Below are 23117 nucleotides of genomic sequence, written 5' to 3' on the forward strand. Positions count from 1 at the left end.
GGTGACAACTAGAGCCATGACCATACTGCCTTGTGTAATGCAACAAATTATAAGGAGGAGTGTACTATGGTATTTTTTTTTTATTTAGGAAGGGGTCCCATTTCAGCTGTGAATTGGGTTTACAAGAACTGTACCAGAATGCTTAAGTGGGGTATGGCAAGCAAATCAGGGTGGCACTGGAACAGATTGAGACCATTGTCAAAAAGAAGGGAAAGCTAGTACAAGCCAGGGTCACTTTGTGAGAAGTAGTGAGGAGTGTTTCACTGTCTGGTCTCCTGCGTCCTAGCTCCGAATGGAGAGCCCGCAAAGTCTACATGCATTCATATTTTATTTTATTTTCATCACATTTGTTTTAGGTTGTAAGGCAATGATTTAAAAAAAAAATAGAAACAGGAAAGGTAAAAGAAATATCAAGGGAAAAACAATTGGTGAAAAGGATGAAAATGATTGGCCAGGCACTCACCAGATTACAAGCATGATTAATACATGTAAGGGGTTTTCTTTCCCTTAGTTGTGTCATCCAGCTAAGTAATAGATCACAGATACCAGCTGAAAAACTTCTGTCAAAATCCACCAACTTGCTACCAATGAACAGACATCTCCCTGTGCTCACAAGTGCGAGTAATTACATTTTACTTTAAGAGACTTTCATAGGAAGACCAGCCACCTGATCTAGAACATTAAGAGGTAGATGTACTAAAGTGCTGTGACTGTCACAATAGTCGCAAACCAGTTGCAAACAAGTCGGAAGTCTAGGGTAAAATGTACTAAACAAGCCCAATGCTGTTAGCAATTTTTTTAGGGAATGCTTTGTGGCATCAGCTTTTCTTTGCGGTTCAGACTTAGATGAATATGTAATTTGGGTGTTCCCCAAATAAATTCACAAAAATAGGGCAGAGATGAGGGTTGTCATGCTTGCAGCATGTCCAGAGGAGCAATCATTTCAGCTATCAGCATTGCCGGTGCCATCATTGCCACTGCCGGCATTGTCGTTGCCGGAGTGCCCCGCACCGCTGTCAGCATTTCCGCTGCCAGCATTGCCACTGCTGGCTGCACATTTGGAGGAGCCAGCGTTGCCACTGCGAGCGTTGCCACTGCCAGCATTGCTGCTGCCAGCGTTGACACTGCAGGAATTGCAATTGCCAGTGCCCCGCACCACTGTCAACATTGCTGATGCCAGTGTTGCCACTAGCAGCATTTCTGCTGCAGGAGTTCCCAGCACAGCTGTCAGTGTTGGGGATCCCAACCTACCCACAAGAATCCACAGGGAAAAGTAAATGGCAACTTACTTTTATCTTCATGGCAATGCATGAACCTCTCCATTCTTTTACTAATTAGTAAGCAGACACAGACATTTAAATATCCCCTCCCCTAAATGACTATGAATTGAATAATCTGCATTGGTACGGCTGATTTTTTTTCCTAAATCAGAACTGAATAGCAACTCATTTCCTGAAAAGTACCGCAAACACGTTGTGAGGAAAACTGTCATGACTTGTGTGTGTAAACGCTGCCTTTGATTCACCTGAGCTGAAGAAATTAAACATTTCCATTTTATTGGCCTGATGTTGAGAGAAAGGGAATTGGTAGTAATATGATACAAATACTGCAGCAGGATGAATCAAGAAAGCTGCAGTTTAAAGCGCTGGTGTGCATGTTTATTAACAAACAAGCAAAAACACAGAAACAAATAAACAGGAACAAGGGCCAAAATAAAAGGTCAAACAAAACAATATGTACCTGTAGGCTGTGTTTTCGCTTTCACTGCAGACTTTGTAAATCAAAATACACAAACTCACCAGCACTCCTCTCAAACACCTTCCCCAAACAAAGGATTTTCCCTACCATATATAACATGTGGCTGGAGGCTAATTAATCATTCAGTGTTAAGGCTGAAGCCACATTCTCATATGTATTATGGCAGGGAGGATTTTAACCCCCTCCCTGCCAACCCAGTATTCCCAACACGCAAACACACACTATTTACACATAGGGCTTCACCCTGCTACAAATACATACCGTTGAGTGTTGGCAGTGAGAAACACACGCAAGGGGGCTCTAGTCTTGTTTTAGACACTTGAGTCATTTAATTTAAAGGCTGCTCAACATTAAGTTCCCCAGGGTGTACTTTTAATAAAGATCAGATCAGTTGGCATCAAAAATTGCTTCCCATTCAAACCTAAAAGGAGTCTCTCTCTTGGTATTTCTACCAGACCCAATGAACTTTGCAACTGGAAGTGACACTAGCACTGTAATATTAGAACTGAGCTGCAGTGAACATTGCTATGCAAATCAACTTAATTCACACATCATATTTTATCACTGACTTTCACATGCATTCCAGTGAAATGTGTGTCTTCTGGAAAACGTAACATTTATTTTTTTTACTATTCATTTGCATTGTTGAGATGTTGCATTAGAAGCTCCTTCTTGATGAGCTTGCATTTTCATGGAAAAGGTAGGTGAAATATCATGTAATTAATCAAGTGCATTCATGCTACCTTATAATTTAAACATATGCATTGTGAGCGTGTGTGTCACACAGAGGAGGCAGACAGCTGTTTCCAGTCAAAACCGAGGGTTTATTGAGGTTTACTTTTTAAACAGAAAAGACAATCCTGTTACTCAGATGTATTCAAATAGGCAATAAACAATTCAAACAGGATTCACAAAGAAAAAAAAAGAAATTGATGTAAACCAACTGGACCGTTAACCACGGCAGTTGCAGTTCTATTAAACCGCCGCACTCGGTCTCCGAACCCCCGGTTGAAAATTCATGCTGGGTATTCTTTTATAAGTGCAGATTCCAGCCCTGCACTGAGGTATCCGCTGATTAGTCCTGGGCCCAGATGGGCAGATCCCCACAGCCCCTGTAGCAAACAGGCATTTGCAGACACAACAACATACAGCCTTTCACGACAGCCATTTAAACTGTCATGCTCTGGTTTTGGGCATAGATGAACCCAGACTGTTCTTAGGCTGAAAAGAGACATCTGATTAGCTGTACAGGCTCTTTTTTACCAGCCCCTCATCAGCCATCAATTTGGATGATACAGGCTACAGGTGTGGACCAGTTAAGGCTAATGATAATATACCATGTTCAAACAATAATTGTCTACTTAACCACACCTGCAGCCTGTTCGTCTGTTATCGCCTTGACATCATGATAATTAGGAGCTTCCTACTTAAGTACATAATCGGATGTTCCTCACCCTTGACCTCCTGTGCTAAAACCCAAGCCATCCCAATCATCTGACACATCAGTCTGTAAGAAAAATGGTTTAGAAAAATCAGGATTACGCAAAACAGGGAGAGAGGAAAAAGCCTGTTTGAGGTCCTGAAAGGCCACTTCACACTGGTTTGACCATAAAATGAGTTGATTCCTTCTCCCTTTTGTGAGTTCTGTGAGGGGTGTAACATGAGTGGAGAACCTGTGGGATAAATCTCCTGTAATACCCTGCCAGTCCCCAAAATGCTCTAACTTGTTTCTGGGTTGTTGGACCAGAGTAATTATGAAGGACCTCCAATTTTTTTTCCTGAGGCTTCAGCCACCCCAACCACGTAGAATACCCTAAATACTGCATCTCAGAGCAGGCACTGACTGAAGCCTTTTTAAATGGCTCTGCCAGTCATCACTAAAGATAACAACATCATCCAAATACGCCCTGGCATATACGGTGTGAGGACGCAGCACCTGGTCCATTAACCGCTGAAAGGTGGCGGGGGACCCGTGTAGGCCAAAAGGCAGAACCACTAATTCAAATAGGCCATCTGGGGTGGCAACGACTGTCTTTCCTTTAGTTAAATCCAGGGTAGAAATATACGGGGCGGTTCCCAACCGCTCCAGTAGCTCACCCACCTTGGGCATGGGATAAGCATCAAATTTAGATATTGTGTTTAACTTCCTGAAATACATACAGAATCGAATTGACCCCTCTGCCTCCCATGCTTCACGCAATCAGGCCAAATAAAAGCTTGAAGGGGCTAAAACCAGTCTATGGAACTTCTCAATATGTGAACATGAGGAAAGGTAAAAAAACACCTCACTCCCACAGCTAGTGACCCTCAGCAACACCTTTTTAACATTTTATTAAAACGTTCAACTAATCCATTGGTCTGTGGGTGGTAAATGGAAGTGCACAGGGTTTTAACCTTCAGGAGCATACAGGGCTTTTGGAACAAAGGGACATAAAAGGGGTGCCCTGGTCTGTCAAGTCCTCCTTGGGTAATCACATGCTACAAAAAATATGCAGCAATGACTGGGCTATAACTTTGGCAGAGGTGTTCCTCAGGGGCACCATCTCGGAGTAGCGGGAGGCATAATCTACTACCAATAACACATGTTTGAAGCTGGCAGGAGTCCTACTAAATCAATCCACACCCTCTCAAACGGGATCTCTATAATGGGAATGGGAACCAGTGGTGCTCTAAGGGGCTTTTTACTGGTCACTCGCTGACACTCGGGGCATGACTCACAAAAATCAGTCACATTGCACCACACCCCTAATCAATTAACCCTCAATAATATAAATCGTTTGCCCATATCTTAGTTTTGTCCATTTTTACTGCATTATTTTTATAAAGTCCTATTAATCTGTGCAATTGTTTTCTTTTTCCAGACAAGAATTAGCCATGTCTAAATTATTATTTCAATATCTTGTTGAAACTGATTAGCTTTAGGCAGAGTAGTCTGTGTTTAATTTGTTCTAAAACAAATACAATATACAGCCATACATAATTTATGATTATCTGACACAAATATTATACACTTTCTTTCTGAAGCCGTTCACTTAATAATAGGTTGTGAAACAAAATTATATAATAATGTCCCTCTAAATCAACACCATACACAATTCATGAGTGTTATTATAAAGTAAAGCAAGGCAGAAGTATCTATTTGAACAGCTACAATACAATCCTATTAAAATGTTAACATTTTTTTTTTTATCTGAAACTACATCATCTAAAGGGTTTTCCATTTAATTTTAAACTTGTTGCTTGAAATAGTAATTCGAGCTTCAGGAAAAATAAACAATTCATAACATATCAGAAAAGTAGGACATATTCAGACTTCCCAACTTAATCCTTATAATAGGTTTTGCATTGATCATATTATAAACCCAAAACATATAAGGAAGGTTTAACACAATCTCTGGTTATTCAAGAGAGAGCATTGCATTTGCTCTGGCGTGCCTATATCTTAGGGAGGCAAAACCGACAGAGAATATTTCTCCTCATCACACCCGATGTCTGGTCAGCACCTGCAGGGCTGGCCTTTGTCCTTGCCTAAATCCACTCTGGAGTTCCTGGGTGTAAAGAGGCGGCTTGGTGATGGGATCAGAGGACGCCCACTGACGGTCAGTTATCCTGAACTATTGTAGGAAATTGCTGGGACTGAGGGAACAGAATAGGACATTATGTTGGGGACAAAGTCAGAGATAAACAAACGGTCAAAACTGTTTTTAGCCCTGTATTGGGTTTTATACCTTTAAGAGGTCTTTGTAAAAGATAAGTACTGTAACAGTCATAGTCTTGACTTTTTCTGTAAACACCTACTGTGTGAACATGTGGGAGAATTAAGTTATGTACAAATAGCACTTCTGCAGAAGAAAACAACACAGTTGCTCTTGTTGAGATGTTGTGACACAGCTTGCTGAATTTCACTGATTTCTCCCACATGTGACACAACTGTAAGTGACAGGCGCTCGATGGCTTGAACTTGCATTAGCAGCAGTCATGACTAGCAGGCAGAGAAAGAACTGCTGGGAGCGGTACTGAAACCTTAGATGAATTCAAGTCAGCTTGAGTTAGAAAAGGAATAAAATAAACCAGTGTAATATCACCAGGAGTGTCTCGATATTGGAATTCAGATTCTTTTGAATATCAGTCCTGTACATTTTATCAACTCTCATGTTTACAATGCATTGTAATCACAGCTTATATTGTAGCATATTGGATTTTTTCTAACTTTTCTCATTTTTCTGGTAAGAGAATTTCAGTGTTCCAGTTTGATGCGCCAAATAGCACTGGTACTATTAATCAGTGGTTAAGATTAATGTACTCATTTTAGGAAAAGTATGCACATATAATACGTAATGCAATCCTGAATCATACAGTACATTGACTTGCATACTTGTATCATAAGTAGGGCTTCTGATTTTCTGTGTTTTACCCCGACTTTAATACTCTACTTTAAGAAGTGATCTGGTACCTGTTAAGACAGTTTTTTTTTTTTCCCGTGAAACAACTAAATTAACTTTTAAATCATCCAAGCCTTAATTTTACAAGCAGAAATTACACATGAGATCCCAACGTGTTATTTTTAGCGATTCATTTTTTTTGTTTTATATTAAAAAGCTGTAATGAAAAATGAAGCTTTGTATGCTGGATACACTTTATTACAATCTTTATGCCTGACTGTATTGACATTAATAAAGACAAGTCCTTCTGCTTTGAAATGGAAAAGACACAATTTAAAAGCCCATTTAGTTGTTTAACAGAAAAAAAGTACATGAAATCCAATTTACTATTAACGCGTTTCTGTTGTGATTGAGATACATGAATGGCCTAACAGGTATCAACTGAATTCTTAAGCGAGTAGACGAGACTGTGTGGTCTGGTGGTTAAAGAAAGGGGCTTGTAAACAGGAGGTCCCTGGTTCAAATCCCAGCTCAGCCACTGACTCACTCTGAGACCCTGAACAAGTCACTTAACCTCCTTGTCTTTTGGGTGAGACATTGTTGGAAGTGACTCTGCAGCTGACATATAGTTCACACATCCTAGTCTCTGTAAGTCACCTTGGATAAAGGCATCTGTTAAATAAACAAATAATAAGACTTAAATTATCCTTAATTTTAATAATTCACATGAATTCTACATTTAAAAAAAGTAACATAAAGTCAAGAAAACTAATTTACAAATCAGTTACATATTTTCCTGCTGTGTTAGTGACCCCTCCCCCATAACTATAAAATTGGAGCTATAACAGCAACATCAAAAAGCACATCACCACAACTCACTTTTATATAAACATTCGGTGCATCAATATGTAAAATTGTAAGCAGGACATAAAGACAGGGTCTCTCCAGCCTTCATTTACCCTCAGATTCTTAAAATCTCAATGATTTCCTCTAAATAATGTCCTTTTCAGGTTTCTTCAAAAAATAACAAGCAGTTCTCTAAAAATATGTAAAACAGTTTGACAAATAAAGTAGAACCAGATTACCTCCACGTACGTCCAGCTTGTGATACCCTCAATAACTCAAGAACTAAGTGTTAAAGATGGCCCATGTGATGTACATATGGCCAGCAATCTTGGGTCACCTTTACCACAACACCACAGTATGTCTTACTCAAATTGAAAATACTATCAGGCACAACGTCAAAGAGAGACAGACAGCTCATGTCATTGTTTTAGATCTCGACTACATGGATTTTTAATTTCCTTTACTCTAATGAAACACAGAAAGAGGACTAGACCTTTCTGACATCATATCATCTTTCTTCGCAGCTTAAGTTCTGACATAAAACTTTGTTATAGTATTAAGCCCTCCTTCATCAAATAACTCATATTACTGTACATTCCTATGTTGGTGTTAGTGTATGCTGACAGAATATAACAAGCAATCTTTTATAAAATGTTGATGAATTGCAGCTAACATGCCCTGCATACTAGGGTTAATACACTTTATAGTATATTCTGCTGTCTATGCTTGAGCAAACTTTCCTGTTCTTTGTTACCTATTGTGATGACACAAAACTATTTGTAATGCATTTGGAGTTAAAATCCTTTCTTAACAAGCAAGCCTATTTTAAAAAGAAAAAAATTATTTGACAGAGACACCTCAGAAGTGTTTTATTGTAAGTCTGTGCTTATACTTTGAAACAGAAAAAGAAAAGACAGTTTGCCAAATTCATCAAAACTTCAAACTAAACAGACCTTTATCACCTTCTTCAAACAGAACAGAACACTCTCTCTGATAAGAGAGACGTAATGCTTATCTATCTGTGTTTAACGATGCCCAGCCGAACTAGACCAGGAACATTAATTTGGCAATAAATGTCTTCCTGGAGACATGAACTTTGAACACCAGAATTACATTTTCTTTATTCCAATTTAGGGGCAAGACAGAGGACTAATAAAATGCTTCCTATATTTTAAACAAACCAATCATTATAGCACGTAACTAGGGGCTGTTGCTGTTCATTGGGAGTTTAATTTTGCTTACATGATTGGCTAAGGCTGCGTGACCTCCCACCTTCTGCTGATAATACATCTGTGAGTCTTTCCAATAGTAATGTATGGCCAAACATTTTGCTTCACCCTATCGAATTAACTAATATAGCTTCATAAAGATGGATGAAGCATGCTGAATAATTTTACATTAACATATTGAATTACATACAGCTTGTAGTATAAAATGAAAAATGAAATACTGTCTTGGATTACATGATGTTAAATAAAATGTCTAAATTATGTTCAAATAGTTTAAAAACAAGATCTCTCAATCCTAAAATTCTAGGTGATGCAAAACATTTGGCCACAGCTGTGCATCTTAAAATTCTATAGGGGATGCTGAAAGGTCACCATTTTCTTTTCTGGTTTATGTAGCCACGGCAACTGATGAAGCTACCTTAAACTACCAGTAACTCTGATTGTGACTGTGAACCTGTTTAAAACGTTCTGTTAAAACCAGGAGAAAAAGGCTTTTGTAGCTCAATAAAGGTACTCTGCTTCTTGACTTGTTGCATGTGGTTTGTGTGTTGTAGCAGAGCTGATGTCATTGTGCAGGTAACTGCAGGCTCTTGCTACAGCCCATTAATGCAAACACCTGTAACCATGGGAACAGACTCATCTTGTGATAACTAGTGGTAACTAATCTTTTAACTTCCGGTTGCTTTGAGCTATGCATCCTGAAAAAGTTGCTTTAGTTACCACTGGAAACTTGGGGACTGTACTACCATAGACATCTCACTGAGAAAGGACAACCCAGACCTTCTACAAGAACCCCATCAGCAATTATTATCTTTCTTCATTGCAAGACTACTTTATTTCTTCAAAAGAGAAGCATGTTCATCCAAGTCAAGAAGTAATGGTAAATATATGATTTATTGAATTCACGGTGCATAAGATGGAATTATAGTGTTGTCTAAACATGTATTGGTGGTTCTGAAGTATTGCTCGCATCTTGATTAGCAAGTTTTTTTTTTTTTTTTGGTAACTTTTGAATAAACATTTTTTTCAAATTGTTCTTCTTCTTTGTTAAGCAAGCACTATCTAGCATTTAGGGGAACCAAAGGCGTTATTAAATTGAGCCATACTGTATCTGCTTAAGAACCTTTCATCCCGCTTCAATAAGAACTTTATTTTTACTTTGAATACGTGTATCTGTGGTGGACCAATTAAACCGTAGACATAAGACATAATAAATATGCCCCACACTCAAGTCTAGCCATGCACTCGCTATCAACAAAGTGCCGGAGACCTTTGGACCCCGGGATCCCTCGTGACATACTATAACTTAGTCTGTTTCTAACAGAGTCGTTCTGGGTTTGAATGCCCACATCTAGCGGCTTGATCTTTCATGATCCTGTTTAGCAGTACACAGTGTATAATCACAGTGATATTTGACTTCAAAATCCACCTACTGTTAATTTATAAAGCCTCTACTTAACTGAGCTACAGGATTTCACACAGGCTCTCTATTAGGAGGTAGCCCAACGTGAAGTGTATTTTTACAATATCATTAGAGTTTATATTGTCATGCATTTGCCTTCCGTTAGTTTAACCCATTTCAGTTAATTACTGGGGAAACACTGTAGGCTTCATGTATGACTACAGGGTGACTGCATTGACACTGGAATATTGTATAGGTCTGCTATTGACTTCTATGTGGTGGAGAGTCTTAAATTGAGTTCACATAAAAAAAAAAAAAAAAAACTTCTAAAGAATTTAATTTAGCTTTATTTATTAATTTATCTTTTGTTTTTTTTTTTGTTTTTTTTTAGCTAGTTCTAACCCACATTACTACAAAGTTTTAATTACTTTAGAATTACGATAATATTTTTTTGTGTGGATGTGTTTAACTTAATTAAATGTGGGGTTAATTGTTCTACCATTGGGAGTTTGAACCTCACAACCCTACCTTCTTTCTTATTTTAGAGTAAGACGTAAGGCGTAAACAAGCAACCACACAGACCGCTAGCAAGCATATTAACCCCTATGCAGGACTAGACGAGCCTGCAGGTGTGGTTATACAGCTTATAACCTTATTTCTTCGACAGGGGATAGAATCCTGAATAGTAGTGCATCACACAACACAGCATGCTACATTAGCACTACTGGCAGCATTCCCGACACAGCTGTTGACAGCTACCACTTTTTCTGGATGGAACAATCCTTATAAGGTTAAGTGAACCTAGTGAATTAAGGAGACATGTGCTTCTTTTTAAGGCTCTGTACCTGGGAGACTGTCTTCATCAGTATGCAGGCTGACCTGAAAAAAACATTTAACTAAAATCAACAGACGTCCCAAAGGGATTTCTAAATGACTCTCAAGGTGGTCTTGAAAAGTAAATCAATAAGGTTGAACCAATGTGTTTTCTACTCTTAATGCCATTGTATAACAATGACAAACTATATTGTATAATCCAATACCGCTGGAGTGAACTCTGTGGTTGAGAAATCCTGGCACCGCGCCCATTGGAAGGTTACAAAGCTGCAAATTAAAAGCATGCAGCCCTGAATCTGTGACATTTGATGTTTGAGGACACTGTGGTAAACATTCATGCATAGTAATCATGCAATTCACTATTTAAAAAATGAAAAGGCGATTCAAGTCTTGCTGCAAACAAGACTTAAGCTTAGGAAATGTGACATGCCAGTGAGTGTTGCCTTTTTGGTCCTCACTGCCCTCTGCTCGAGCCTTGGACCACTTAAATAATGCATCCCAGGCTTTATAGGCCAAAAAATAGTAACTTTTTTTATTACAGGAAAAGAAAATTGTTCTTATTTTGTCATAAACTGGTGATAATGAAGCCATAACTAGTATATCCTCTAATCACGTAAAAAAGGTGAAGCAACACATATTGTTCCATGTACAATGCTGCCTACTTTCTACAAATGCTAATTTAAGGACTTGTTGGGACATGTTTCCATATTTCAACATTTTGTACAGTGTAGTTGACTTTATTTAGCATGCGCGTTTTTTGCATCTGGAACCTCTTTGTAAAATAACGCCACTCAAAAGTCAATTGTCTCCAGGAAAATTTGTCAACATTCTATATGATTTCCAGACCTTGAAACCTTGAAATTATGTATTTGTTTTTGTAGGCATTTTTTTTTATTAAATTACTTAGTGATTAAAGAGTTATACGTTGTTTTTTTAACATATTTTGGAATATGTTTTGATGCAATATTATTATTATAATTTTTTTTTTTTTTTTTTTTTTTTTTGCTTCCTGGGCTAAAGAGTTTTTACAAGAGTTTTTAAAATAAGTATCATAACGCTGACGTGCACATGTTTCATTAGTGGTATGCTATTTGCAAATTTTAAAATTTTATAAAATTTCTAGTAAAGATTAAACATTGTGATCAGAAGATAATTGTGATAGCGTAATGTACATAGACGCAATCCACAATCATGTAGTAAATTACACCTAAATTTAATGTGTGATTGGTTTTTCTATCAAATCTTCTGATATGCAAATTTAAACAAAACACCTGTTTTCTTTAAATTTCCACTTACACCTCAAGATGAGACTTTTTGAGGTTTGTGTAATGCAGTTAATCTAATAAACAGTCTCAACACATCAAATCTAATAATAACTGCATTTTAGTGTGAAATTGAAAATGATTGTGGAACTTTGCAGCTATGCAAAGCTTTGCCTGCTTTGTGACAAATAAAAATCAGATAGTGGGTGCTGTAGGGCTATTGTTGTATATTACTGAATAATGATAGGTAAAGCTGACGCTAAAATGTACAGTTACTGAGTTTAGGTGGGTTAAAGATAGCAAGGTATTGCAAAGAAAGACAGCATTACATTAGTGAGATAAAGGTGTCACCGTTTGTGTTTCATATTAAAATAAACCCCCCAAAAAAACAGATAGACAATTAGCCTGAGATGTTTTTTTATAAACCACTTTTAGTTCAGTCCGGAATAGATTATTTATTAAAACATAGACTAGACATGTATATTATACATATTTGGCACTACATTATTTGGCCTTAATTTCGAGGTACCCCTGCCCATAAATTAGCTTGCAGATAAGTGGAGAGGCTGACCTGGGGGAATCATGGGTAGGGGGGAGAGCATGGCTGCCCTCCCCCATTAGACAAAGCCAAAAAGCAGGTGGAGGCTGGGAAGGAGGAGGGGAACTCTGGCGCACAGCAGGGACATAATAGATTGAGGTAAGATACTGTATAAATCCTTTAATTGCTGATCATTGGACTTATTATTTATTGAAGGACAAATAAGATACTGGTATTGGAAGCATCTAAAATATGCTTGATGTTTACAGGATTTGATGCAAGGTTAAAAGTGAGTTCCTTGCCAGAACCTCTGCTTTGCTTCATTTCTATCATATAACAATGTGAGCTGCAAATCCTTTCGAAGGAGAACCATTGCCATGTCAGATACACAGAATATTTCACCAACTCCAGAAACTGCAAGTGAATTTCAATGGAGAGAAGACATCTTCATTAATCACACTTATTCCAGTTCAGGCTTCAGGGCGAAAGCTTGCTGGCATTGCCCTGCCCCTGCAATATGTGCTAAGATTTCTATTTTTTTATGCTTGACTTGCCAAACTTGTAAATTCTGAAAAAGTGAAATCCCTAAATGGGCCAGACACAACACAATACAACCACTCTGCATTTGAAATGCCTGATTTAAATTTCTCTAACTTCACCACAGCAAACCACACAGAGTACTGACTCAAGAACTAAAGATCAGAGATTGCCCCCTTTCCCTGAACCCTGGAGGCAAAAAGAGGCTGCTGGGTCAAACGAACCATCCAAGACGGGGGAGCAAGAACATCCAATGAAGATGTCAAGAGGTATTTCACCTATACATAGAGAATAATACATGGGGTAGAGTGTGAAATGATAATTAAATGCCACCTGGGGGCTCAATTTGATAGCCCGCGCTGGGTGCTGGGGTCGTGCCCTGTTGCTGGTGTTAATGAGCACACTATCTGCTGGATGAACAAATTGAAGGAATTGCTTAGCAGTTAGTATTATACTATACAGCCTTATTAAACAAATTGATAAAGAGTGCTGTAATTGCCATTTTATTTATTTATTTTTTAAACTTTATGATGTGTCTCCAATTATTGTCTATTTACATAGTGTATCTGTAATGTGATATTCTGTGATGTGATACTTTGGACTGTGATATTTTATAACAACTGTAAGTTGTCCTGGATAAGGACATCTAAGAAATAAATAAATACCTAAATGAATAATAATAATAATAATAATAATAATAATAATAATAATAATAATAATAATAATAATAATAATAACCTAGTAAGTGTATGTGTATTTACACATAATTACAATGTTATTTGCACAGTTACAATGTACTGAACATGCACATCATTTTGTACGATATATGCAAGTACCCAATTGGAATTAGAATTAGGTTTAGAATTAAGGTTAGGGTTAGGGATAGGGTTAGGGTAAGGGTTAAACCATGCAAAAATGACAGATTAAGTAGATTGTAACAATGCATAATAACATTGCAATCATGTATAAGTACACATGCATTTACTATGTAACTATTATGTAAATACACAGTAGAAACACTTAATGTAATGTGTTACCTATTGATTTTAATATAATTAGCTGATGTGGCAATGGGAATTTTTGCCCTACCTACTCAACGTACTTACAGAAAAAGAGTAGCTAGTGCTGGCAGAGTGGGCAGGTCACATGGTCACATGATTGAATGGAATGAGGAAGGCTGTTCAATACTGGCACTTTGTATACTCCAGACAAGCTCAAAGCCAGGCAGAGGCAGATTTAGAGAAGCACTATAATAATTCATATTGGAAGAGATGAACCCAGAATGACTGCAACCACCATAAAGTGAAATGCAAAATGAAAATCAAAATGCCTTTTGCAGATTTACTTATTGTAATATGTGATAAGAATATTTCCTGTTTTTTTCATACAGCCCTTTATATCTTGTGTTTTATAGATGTCTGTATTTGAAGAAGTACATTTAATCACAAGATAATGCTTTTAATTGCACCCATTACATTACAGCATGTTGACATCTTGGCTCCTGCTAGATGCTCCTATTTTAGGTATTTTTCCCCCAAAGGATTATAAATGGCATGTTAATTATGCAGAGGTTGAAAGTTTAATTATTTTTAATTTCAGGGATATTTAGAGGCAAGTGGAATGCAACATGACAGGGCACCAAGTTAAATAAATTAATCAAAATGATTAGCAAGTGACTTAAAGATACCAAATAATCTTCAATGGTGAGGCTGTGATGTTACAAGGGGTGCGAGGTGTTGTGAAAGCGTGAAATAGTGCAGTGCAGTCCAGGTTTGATGCTGGCTGAATAGCGACAGCTAGCAGATATTCAGCTGTCTACAATGACAAATAACAGTTAAGAGACAGACAATACAACACTAAACACTCACGGTTTCGTTTCACTCCTCACTGTCATTCTGTAACCATAACAGAGGAACAGATCGCACGGCCACACACCCTGATATACCTTCAGTCACGCCCCCTTTGGTAGCGAGTGCAATCACGTCTCCTCCAATCCGTGACTGACACATCGCCTACCGCAGTAAGGCGCTGACTTTCAGTATTGTGGCTTCGCCCCCTTTTTGGATGTTCGACATCTGACTGATCCTGGAATGAACTGCCCTCACAGGTCGGGAGGAAGATTGTTGACTCATTTGCTCTCTGTCACAAGTACTTACTCTTTATTTCACTATCTGACTTGCACATGAAAGAATTACATTAAAAACAATAGGTACACATTAAGGATAGGTGTAGTGCAAACAACTGCAGCTGAAAAATCCACATTGCCTAGCAACCAGGCAATTATTTTGCACTGTGGCCTATGTAAGCTTAAGAGCAATACAAACTACTCAACACGCACAAATAACGAGCTGCAATCATGACATGAGGGTGTCAGTGAGTGTTGCCTGTGCATCGGGCACAGTAGGTGCTGTATGAGATTTGCGGAGGACAAAAATCAATTCAGCTGTTAGGTCTAGGATGACCTGCGGAGTGAGGCGATAACAACTTACCACCTTACCACCATCCTCCGGCATCTTGAACAAAGTGACCCTGGGTTATAATATGCAGGGTCTTCTCGGTCTTGCCCTTCTCCTCTGAAGGTTTTCTTGCCTGTACGTATGTATGGAACGGGACAATTAAGAGATTCTCCACACTTTATCAATTGGGGGTGGAGTCCAGACCCGTTAGTGATATAAGCATGTGAATGAAAACTAATCTGAACACTGAAAACATAGAGAAATACTTCTTGTCAAAACATTTGTTATTTAATGCTTTATGATTCTTTTATTTTTTCTGCATGTTTTCATTATCAATCATGAACACATCATTGTTATTGAAAGTACTTGTCACATTGCAAGCCAGTGTGGGAAATTCATTTTAAAAACGTTCTATGTTTCTTCTTCGCCTCAAACCCAGGGAAAAGGCTTAAGTTTTTATAAATCTTAGGTGCTTTACATCACACCACACTAAGGCAGTATTTCAAATGTCCTGCTAAGTAAATTTAAGTATATATGACAAGTCCTCAAAGTAGGTTATTTCATATTATATGCTACTGTCTTGTATAAAGAAAAGGATTTTCTTGGTAGTGATAAATGACTAATAGACACAATTTCTCTGAAATGAAGTGACAACTCTTAACACTTGTGAAACAGATTGCACAGGTCATAGAAATGGCAGAGATGAAATATGTCTAACTTAAATTATATAAAACATTACTATAGCAAATCCTTCCTTAATGGAGTGCTGACTGAGGTTATAGTCTTAAAAGCACTAGCAATATTTTCACTAGGCCCCCATTTTCTTCTGTTGAAGGAATACTGCATTTTGCATGCTGATATGATATGATTTTGCATGTTGATCTACAGTATCAGGTTACATCTCTTTTGACTATTTAAAAACATGTAACTTAACAAAAAACAAGATAATTGCATATCAATTCAAAACTGGAAGACAGTCATTTTTCGGTCACTTCAGTAGATACACCAGTATTTGTATTAGTGCTGGGATGGGCATGGGTTTTTAATTTCCAAAATATGAAACATATTTTTTTCCACCAAATACATTTTAAGCAGTGTTAGTTTGAATAGCTGAATATTTGTCCTTGAGCTACTGTTTATATACCGTGGTCTATATTTTCAAAGTTAACTTCTGTTAATTTTTGCTAAACCTGAACCAAACAACTAAGTAATATCGTCCAAGTTTTCTTCAGCACCCTCAACGTGTTTGTTTCTCATTTTGTAACATTTCAGTGTTTTTTTTTTCTCATAATTAATTAAAGACTGCAGGTAACACTTTGAAAATATGTTTCTGTATGCATACTATAGTGAATCTGTACTACTCTTCTTGTTAAACACCCTCTTAACTACAATCCAAATATAATGTATCTTTTCACTGCAGTATTTCATGTATGCATTTGATCCAGGCAGGGGGATTGTAAAAATGAAAAATGGAAAGAAAATATAAAGTATGAACTAGCTTTAGAGAAGCCAGCTTTATTATTTTCTCTTTGGGAAGATTGAACATTTAATATATTTTCCAATCTTTGGGACATTGCAAACTACACCTTTGCAGTAGGAAAACCATTGCTCAGTAGCTAGTGAGTTATACTGTCCGAGTATAAACAGGCTTCACAATGCATCTGACAGATGATGTTTAATGACTCATCCAATGTGATAGCACATCTCATACATGGGGACACATCAGGCAAATGCCTTTTTCACAGTTGATGGATCTTTTCCTCCCTATTTAGTCCTTGTGAAAGATGTCTTATTGTAATGTGTTAGATTTGATTAAGCATTTGGCTTTTGAAACATAAAAGCATATTGCACACAAAGACCAGTCACTTATTATTATTATTATTATTATTATTATTATTATTATTATTATTATTTTATTGCATTTATATAGCGCTTTTTATACAAAAGTATCGCAAAACACTGTGCAGTACATAGTAGAAAAAAGCTCACTACATTTGTATAGCATGTCACACATACAACTGCCATAATCAGACCATTTAAATAACATTATACACATAATACAAAAGCAGCAATTTTAAACTTATATTAAAACCCACTAAGACAAGAAAGCCATTTTATAAAAGTGTGTTTTTAGTCTTGACTTGAAAACTGTACAGGTCTCAGATTCCCTGAAAAACAAAGGCAGGGCATTCCATAATTTCGGAGCTCTACAAGAAAAAGCCATCCCTCCTCCCGTGTTGCTTTTGTTGATCCTAGGAATAACCAGCAGCCCAGCATCCTGTGACCTCAGAGTGTGGTTATAAGATACAGGGTCAGTAACTCCTGCAAATAACGAGGTGCTAATCCATAACAGCAAAATCTGAAAATCAATTCTATACTGCACAGGGAGCCAGTGTAAAGAGGCCAAAATGGGTAATATGTTCACTTTTTACGGTTTTAGTCAGAATTCTAGCGGCGGTATTCTGAACAAGCTACAAGCGGGATACCACATGTTTTGGGACACCGAAAAAAGTGCATTATAATAATCAATTCTATATGAAACAATGGCATGCTTTAGTCTGTCTGCATCATATACGGAAATAATTGATCTAAGTTTGGTTATATTTCTGAAATGGTAAAAAGATACTTTAGTATCTTCCCTAATATGAGTCTCAAATGAGAAATCAGGATCAAAGATGACCCCCAAAGTCTTAATTTTTTGTTTAACTTATGACTTCCACTTCACGAATAGTCAAGCAATACACAAGAGCACCAGCAGGAATTAGTTTGTATGCAGTACAACACATTTAAGTGTATTGTATCTTGCACTGAATTAAACTGCATGCTTAAGTCTGAATTCTTAATAAAGATGCTAAGTGACTATTGATTTTAGACCAAACTGACCGGAGTTGCACAGTTAACAAAGCTGTGTTCTCCTTTAATAACTATGTGGCCATTTAACATGAACTGCTGCTGTGATGAAGTGCTTATATTCTATTGATTTCTACTTGCACATAATATTGGGTCTTGTTATACACCTTGCTTTTATATTAATGTGTTTGCTTTTTAAGTACGCTGTGCTGCAAAAGAAACGTATAAACCAATTGTAATGTGCTAGATTAGATTGATAAATTTGTTAACATGCCTAAGGATTTAACAATGAAGCTTGGTTGAGTCATCAGAAAGAGGGTTATCAGCTTTTTGAATCTTTAATCCTGTACAGGTGAAGATGCAGAGAGTTTGGTTGCTGAATTAAAGATTGTTTCAGGTCGTCAAACCCAGCAATTGTATAGGATTAGGGAGAATTGTGATTCTGGTGCAGAACGCTAAAAAAGGTTCATAGCGCACAACACTGTTGCTGGTACCCTAGCGACGGTTCACTGTAATTGAAATAGAAGAAAAAAAAAAAAAAACTATAAATATTTGTAACTAAATCAAAGACAACCCTCTGTCTTTCTGTGGTCTCTACCAATGGATCCTGCAGCCCTTTACATGTCTGCAGTGATGGAAGTGGAAAAAGTCATGTGATCACAAGCTTAGCAGTAGTAATGGATGTTGATTTTCAGTTCTAGTACTGTAAGTTCTAGTGCTTGATGATATAGTTCAGTCTCTATACCTATCCAATTGTACAGTTCCAATTGTAATAAAGTTCCAACAATTGTGAATCAAGCATCTTGAAACGTCAAAGCAACTTCAATGGCATTTACCCACGTACACTGTAAACAAATGTGACTGTGCATGATTTTCAAAAGAATACCTGCTATCCGATTGGAACTCAATCGAATAATTATGAATCTGAAGTTCCCTTTCAAGTACGAAATGTAACCATTACAGAATGAGTGTTTACCTCCTAAAGACCTGAATCCTGAATATTGTATAACAAAGCCACTCTTTGAGCTTGTGATGCAGTCGTGGTCATTGACACCCCTTACTGTGAAGGTGGAGGTAGCTTACATTCACTGAAAATGAGCGATCAACAGACACAGCACTCAGCAGGGGACAGGCAAAAGCAACGTAAAGTGAAACTGCACTGCTTAGCTTTTAATTTTCACATGTATTCCTTGTGTGATTGTGGCAAAGTGGCTGGTAAGGGGAACAGGTGTAGTGGTGATGCGATGCAGGAGTGACAGGCAGACAATGGTATTTCAGTGAAAATGGTGCTTTAATTATAATCCAGGTCTGGTGACCGTAAAATAATAAATCCCTGGCTATACACAACAATGTGTAAAGCGTGGGGATAATGAAAACAGGGCACAGTCCCTGGTGGTGTGGTGTGTAGTGGTGCTTCGGATTGTGCTGACCCTGGTGACAGCTCCGGAGGTGTGCTTAACTGTCTAGTGCTGAATACAAAAAACAGACAGTTACAGGGACAGACACAACAATACAAAACACGAACACAATCCACTCTAGAGCTCCTCTCTCAGTCCTTCTCTCTCTACAATAATTTAATCCAAATGAAGGAAAAGATCAGCGTTACCCTGACCCCTATATGTAATCCCGCATGATATCTAGGTAAACGGTTGCAGCTGCCTTATTACTTGCAGCTGCCTCTCGTTTACCTTTCATATCAATACGGTCTTACAACAGAGTCTCACTTCTTTCCAGTCTGACCCACTTCCCTGACCCAGAAACGAACTGTCAGGCCAGCCCTTCCAGATACTTCTCCTCTCGTTCTTTAGCACCCTCACAGGTCGGAAGGAAGATTTATCACCAGAACTCATATTTCTGTCACAGTGATGTAAAAAAAAAAAAAAAAAGGAAAAAAAAAGCCTTTTTCCTTGTTCCTTTATGCATATACAATAAAAGCAATGCTGGGCAATGGCATATTTTTCTTTTTGTTCTGCTTACTCAAGAAATATTGATTGATGAGATGTAGCCTCAATTTTCTTCCTTGTCGGCATTGCCACCCTGCAGAGCAAACCTGTCCTCTGTGTAGGAAATTTAATATAATTCCATTTGAGCATTAGCAGGGCTTTTTTGTTTAAATTGCAGTTTATTAAATAGGTTGCAGTTAAAGCTGAATGACAGTTTAAAATAAATAGTTAATACTCTAAAACAGGGGTGTCAAACATACAGCCCGCGGGGCAATATTTGGTGGCTCGCCCGTTATTTTATAAAATTGCATTGATGTACTGACTACTGTATCGTTTTGGAATTCTTTTTTAAAACAATCCTCCTCTTTAAGATTCAACATGTGCAGTCTGCATTGTATGAGTGACATTGCTCTTGCCTTAACTGAATACCAGATTGTTTAAATTAGCGACGCACTACTAGAAATTATCGCGGTGGGAATTAATAAGCTAAATTCGGCGATTAGAACCAGAATGACACGCAGGTTCAAATAAATCAGGTAAGATCAATGCACGTCTTTTGTTAAGTCAATCAAGATATGAAGGGTAAAAAGAAACAACTTCCTTTGGTAACTAGTGTTTGATTAAGAAAGCTAATTGGCTCAAAATGTGTTTACATGGACATCACATGATCAAAAATAAACCCCTGAAAACTAGGAGCCCTAGTCATAATACTGTTTTAAATTCAATTTGGATTTGCAAATAATTAAGAAGAAAGAATGACTTCATGTTAACAGCATTGATTTAATCTCTACTGTTCAGAGGGGTTGGGATGAACCTCCTGTTTTTATTTTTATTTTTATTTATTTATTTACCTAAGAACATAACTGTAAAAGTGTACAGGAGAGCGAGAGGTCCACACCAAGGAGGAGGTAATACGTAGAAACAGACAAGAACATATTTGCTTTTATATGCCTTAAAGTGGCTCTTATCTGAAATCGATCTGTATTTTATGCTTTTATTTGAACATGCACTTAATTGCAGCTGAATTTACTGTATTTTGTAGTGGAACATTTAGTAACAGCTACAGTAAGTCGCTCTGGAAAAGGGATGTCGGCTAAGAAAATAAATTAATAGTTTTTTGAATAATGAAAAGTCTACTGGTTTATTGTTCATTTCAAACAGCATTCCATGTCATAATTCGTACACCATTCTGTAGGTTATCAGTTTTTCCTATGTACATCATACACTAAAAAGTCAGGTTATGATGACTGCACTTATTATAAGCTACTATAATAAACTGTGTGTAAAAACCTCTTGCAGAATTCCGCATGCAAAATTCACCTCACAGTGACAGCTTGCAAATGAATAATTTAGCTCGCCTTATTAGTGCATATTAGATCAGTGAATAGAGCGGTCACGTCTTCCTTTTTGCACGCAGTATAGGTTTCCCTTGCCACGCAGTATTTGAGGTAACTTAGCTGTTTAGTGCATGAGGCTGTGTAGCTTCTAGACCTTCTTTAGAATGGTGACGACAGCTAGACCAATCAACTTGGTGTTGTATCTCTGAAGGATATGCAGTAATTGGTATTTCTCAATTAACTAGACCCAATTATAGGGGAAAAAATGATTGATTACAGCAGCCTGGTCACAGACATGCAGGAAATGAATTAATCAGCTGGAGCAGTATTAGGGTGATTGCATTTCAACATATTCATTCAGTGTTTCGTGTGTGCAATAAATCAATGCATGAATACAATTGTGAACTTCAAGAATGCATCTCTACACAATATTGAAACAAGCAGCTACTCCATGATAATTGGCAATTACCTGTGGTTTGCTTTGTTTTATATTATGAAAAGGTGTGTTCACTGTATCAATTACAGTATTGTATTATACATAGGGCTTCTGTTTTTTTAGGTTTTATTTATTGTATTTTTCGTGCTTATTTTTTGCCAGTTTCGAGTTTTATGTATATCGTTTTTTTGGGGGCTTTCGTTTTTAATATATGAAATTAGCGTTTTTGGTTACTTTCCAAAATGCTTGAATTTTTTTTTTCTGTCAAAATATGTAAAGCAGTAACTCGACAGTACCTGCACACTTAAGTTGTACCTCTTTTCCTTTGCTGTCTTCCACAACAAAATCCCTATGGTCACGGATACATTCTTCTGGGGTTTTTGTGTGTAGGCATTTTTGTACATTTCGCCACAATTCTGTTTTAAATCCTCTGTATCTTAACTGTAATACAGCTTTAAATTCCGCTAACAAGCCTCCAATCTGATTGTAATCTTTTTTTAATTCTCGCAAGCGGAGTCTCCAATAGAAATGTAGGAATATGCGGGGGTGTTTTATCAGGTTTGATTGGATTTCTGGAATGGAATGAACCATTCAGATACTGTTGAATAAGCATGGAGAAAAGAACTGTGGTTCATTTGAAAAGTATCTGGTTAAACGACATTCAACAAGCTACCAAAAAGTACATTTTAAAGTTGCAAAACAGCATCTTCCCAATGTGATCTCAACTCACCCCAGTATCTAAGAAAGGATCCAGGTATTTAAAATGTGTTTGTTAGGAACAAAATCACATACAGTGTACTCTCACAGTATGTCACTGTATCATTCATATGAACACTTGTCATGTCACATCCAACTGCAGAGAGACTGGAAGAAAGCAGTCATCTGAACTCGTACTGTCAGAGTCCCGATTAAAACTGCATTCTATCATTCTACTGTCAACGGAAACGATCCAGATCGATTTCAAAGTGTCAGATAGAAACATGACATTGTTATTACAATGAATTACATCAATCATAAAATGTTTGTGACACTTTATTAGGACCTGTACCTTTTACTGGGTTAGGGCACTATTTGCCCTGGCATTAACCTTGACACGACATGGATAGACTTCACAAGGTGTCAGAAGTTGCATCGAGGGATGCTAATCTATTCAGTCATTAATATTTCAGACTTGTGAAGCTTCTGTAACACTTTTTTTTACCTCTGTCTGTCACAGTTGGTGACTAATTCTCTTGCACTTGTCATTGCTGATACACTGTGATGTATTGCGGCAGCCTAACCAGCACAACTGTCTTTGCAACTGTGTC

This window comes from Polyodon spathula, chromosome 31 (assembly GCF_017654505.1).
Source record: "Polyodon spathula isolate WHYD16114869_AA chromosome 31, ASM1765450v1, whole genome shotgun sequence".
Lineage (NCBI taxonomy): Eukaryota > Metazoa > Chordata > Actinopteri > Acipenseriformes > Polyodontidae > Polyodon > Polyodon spathula.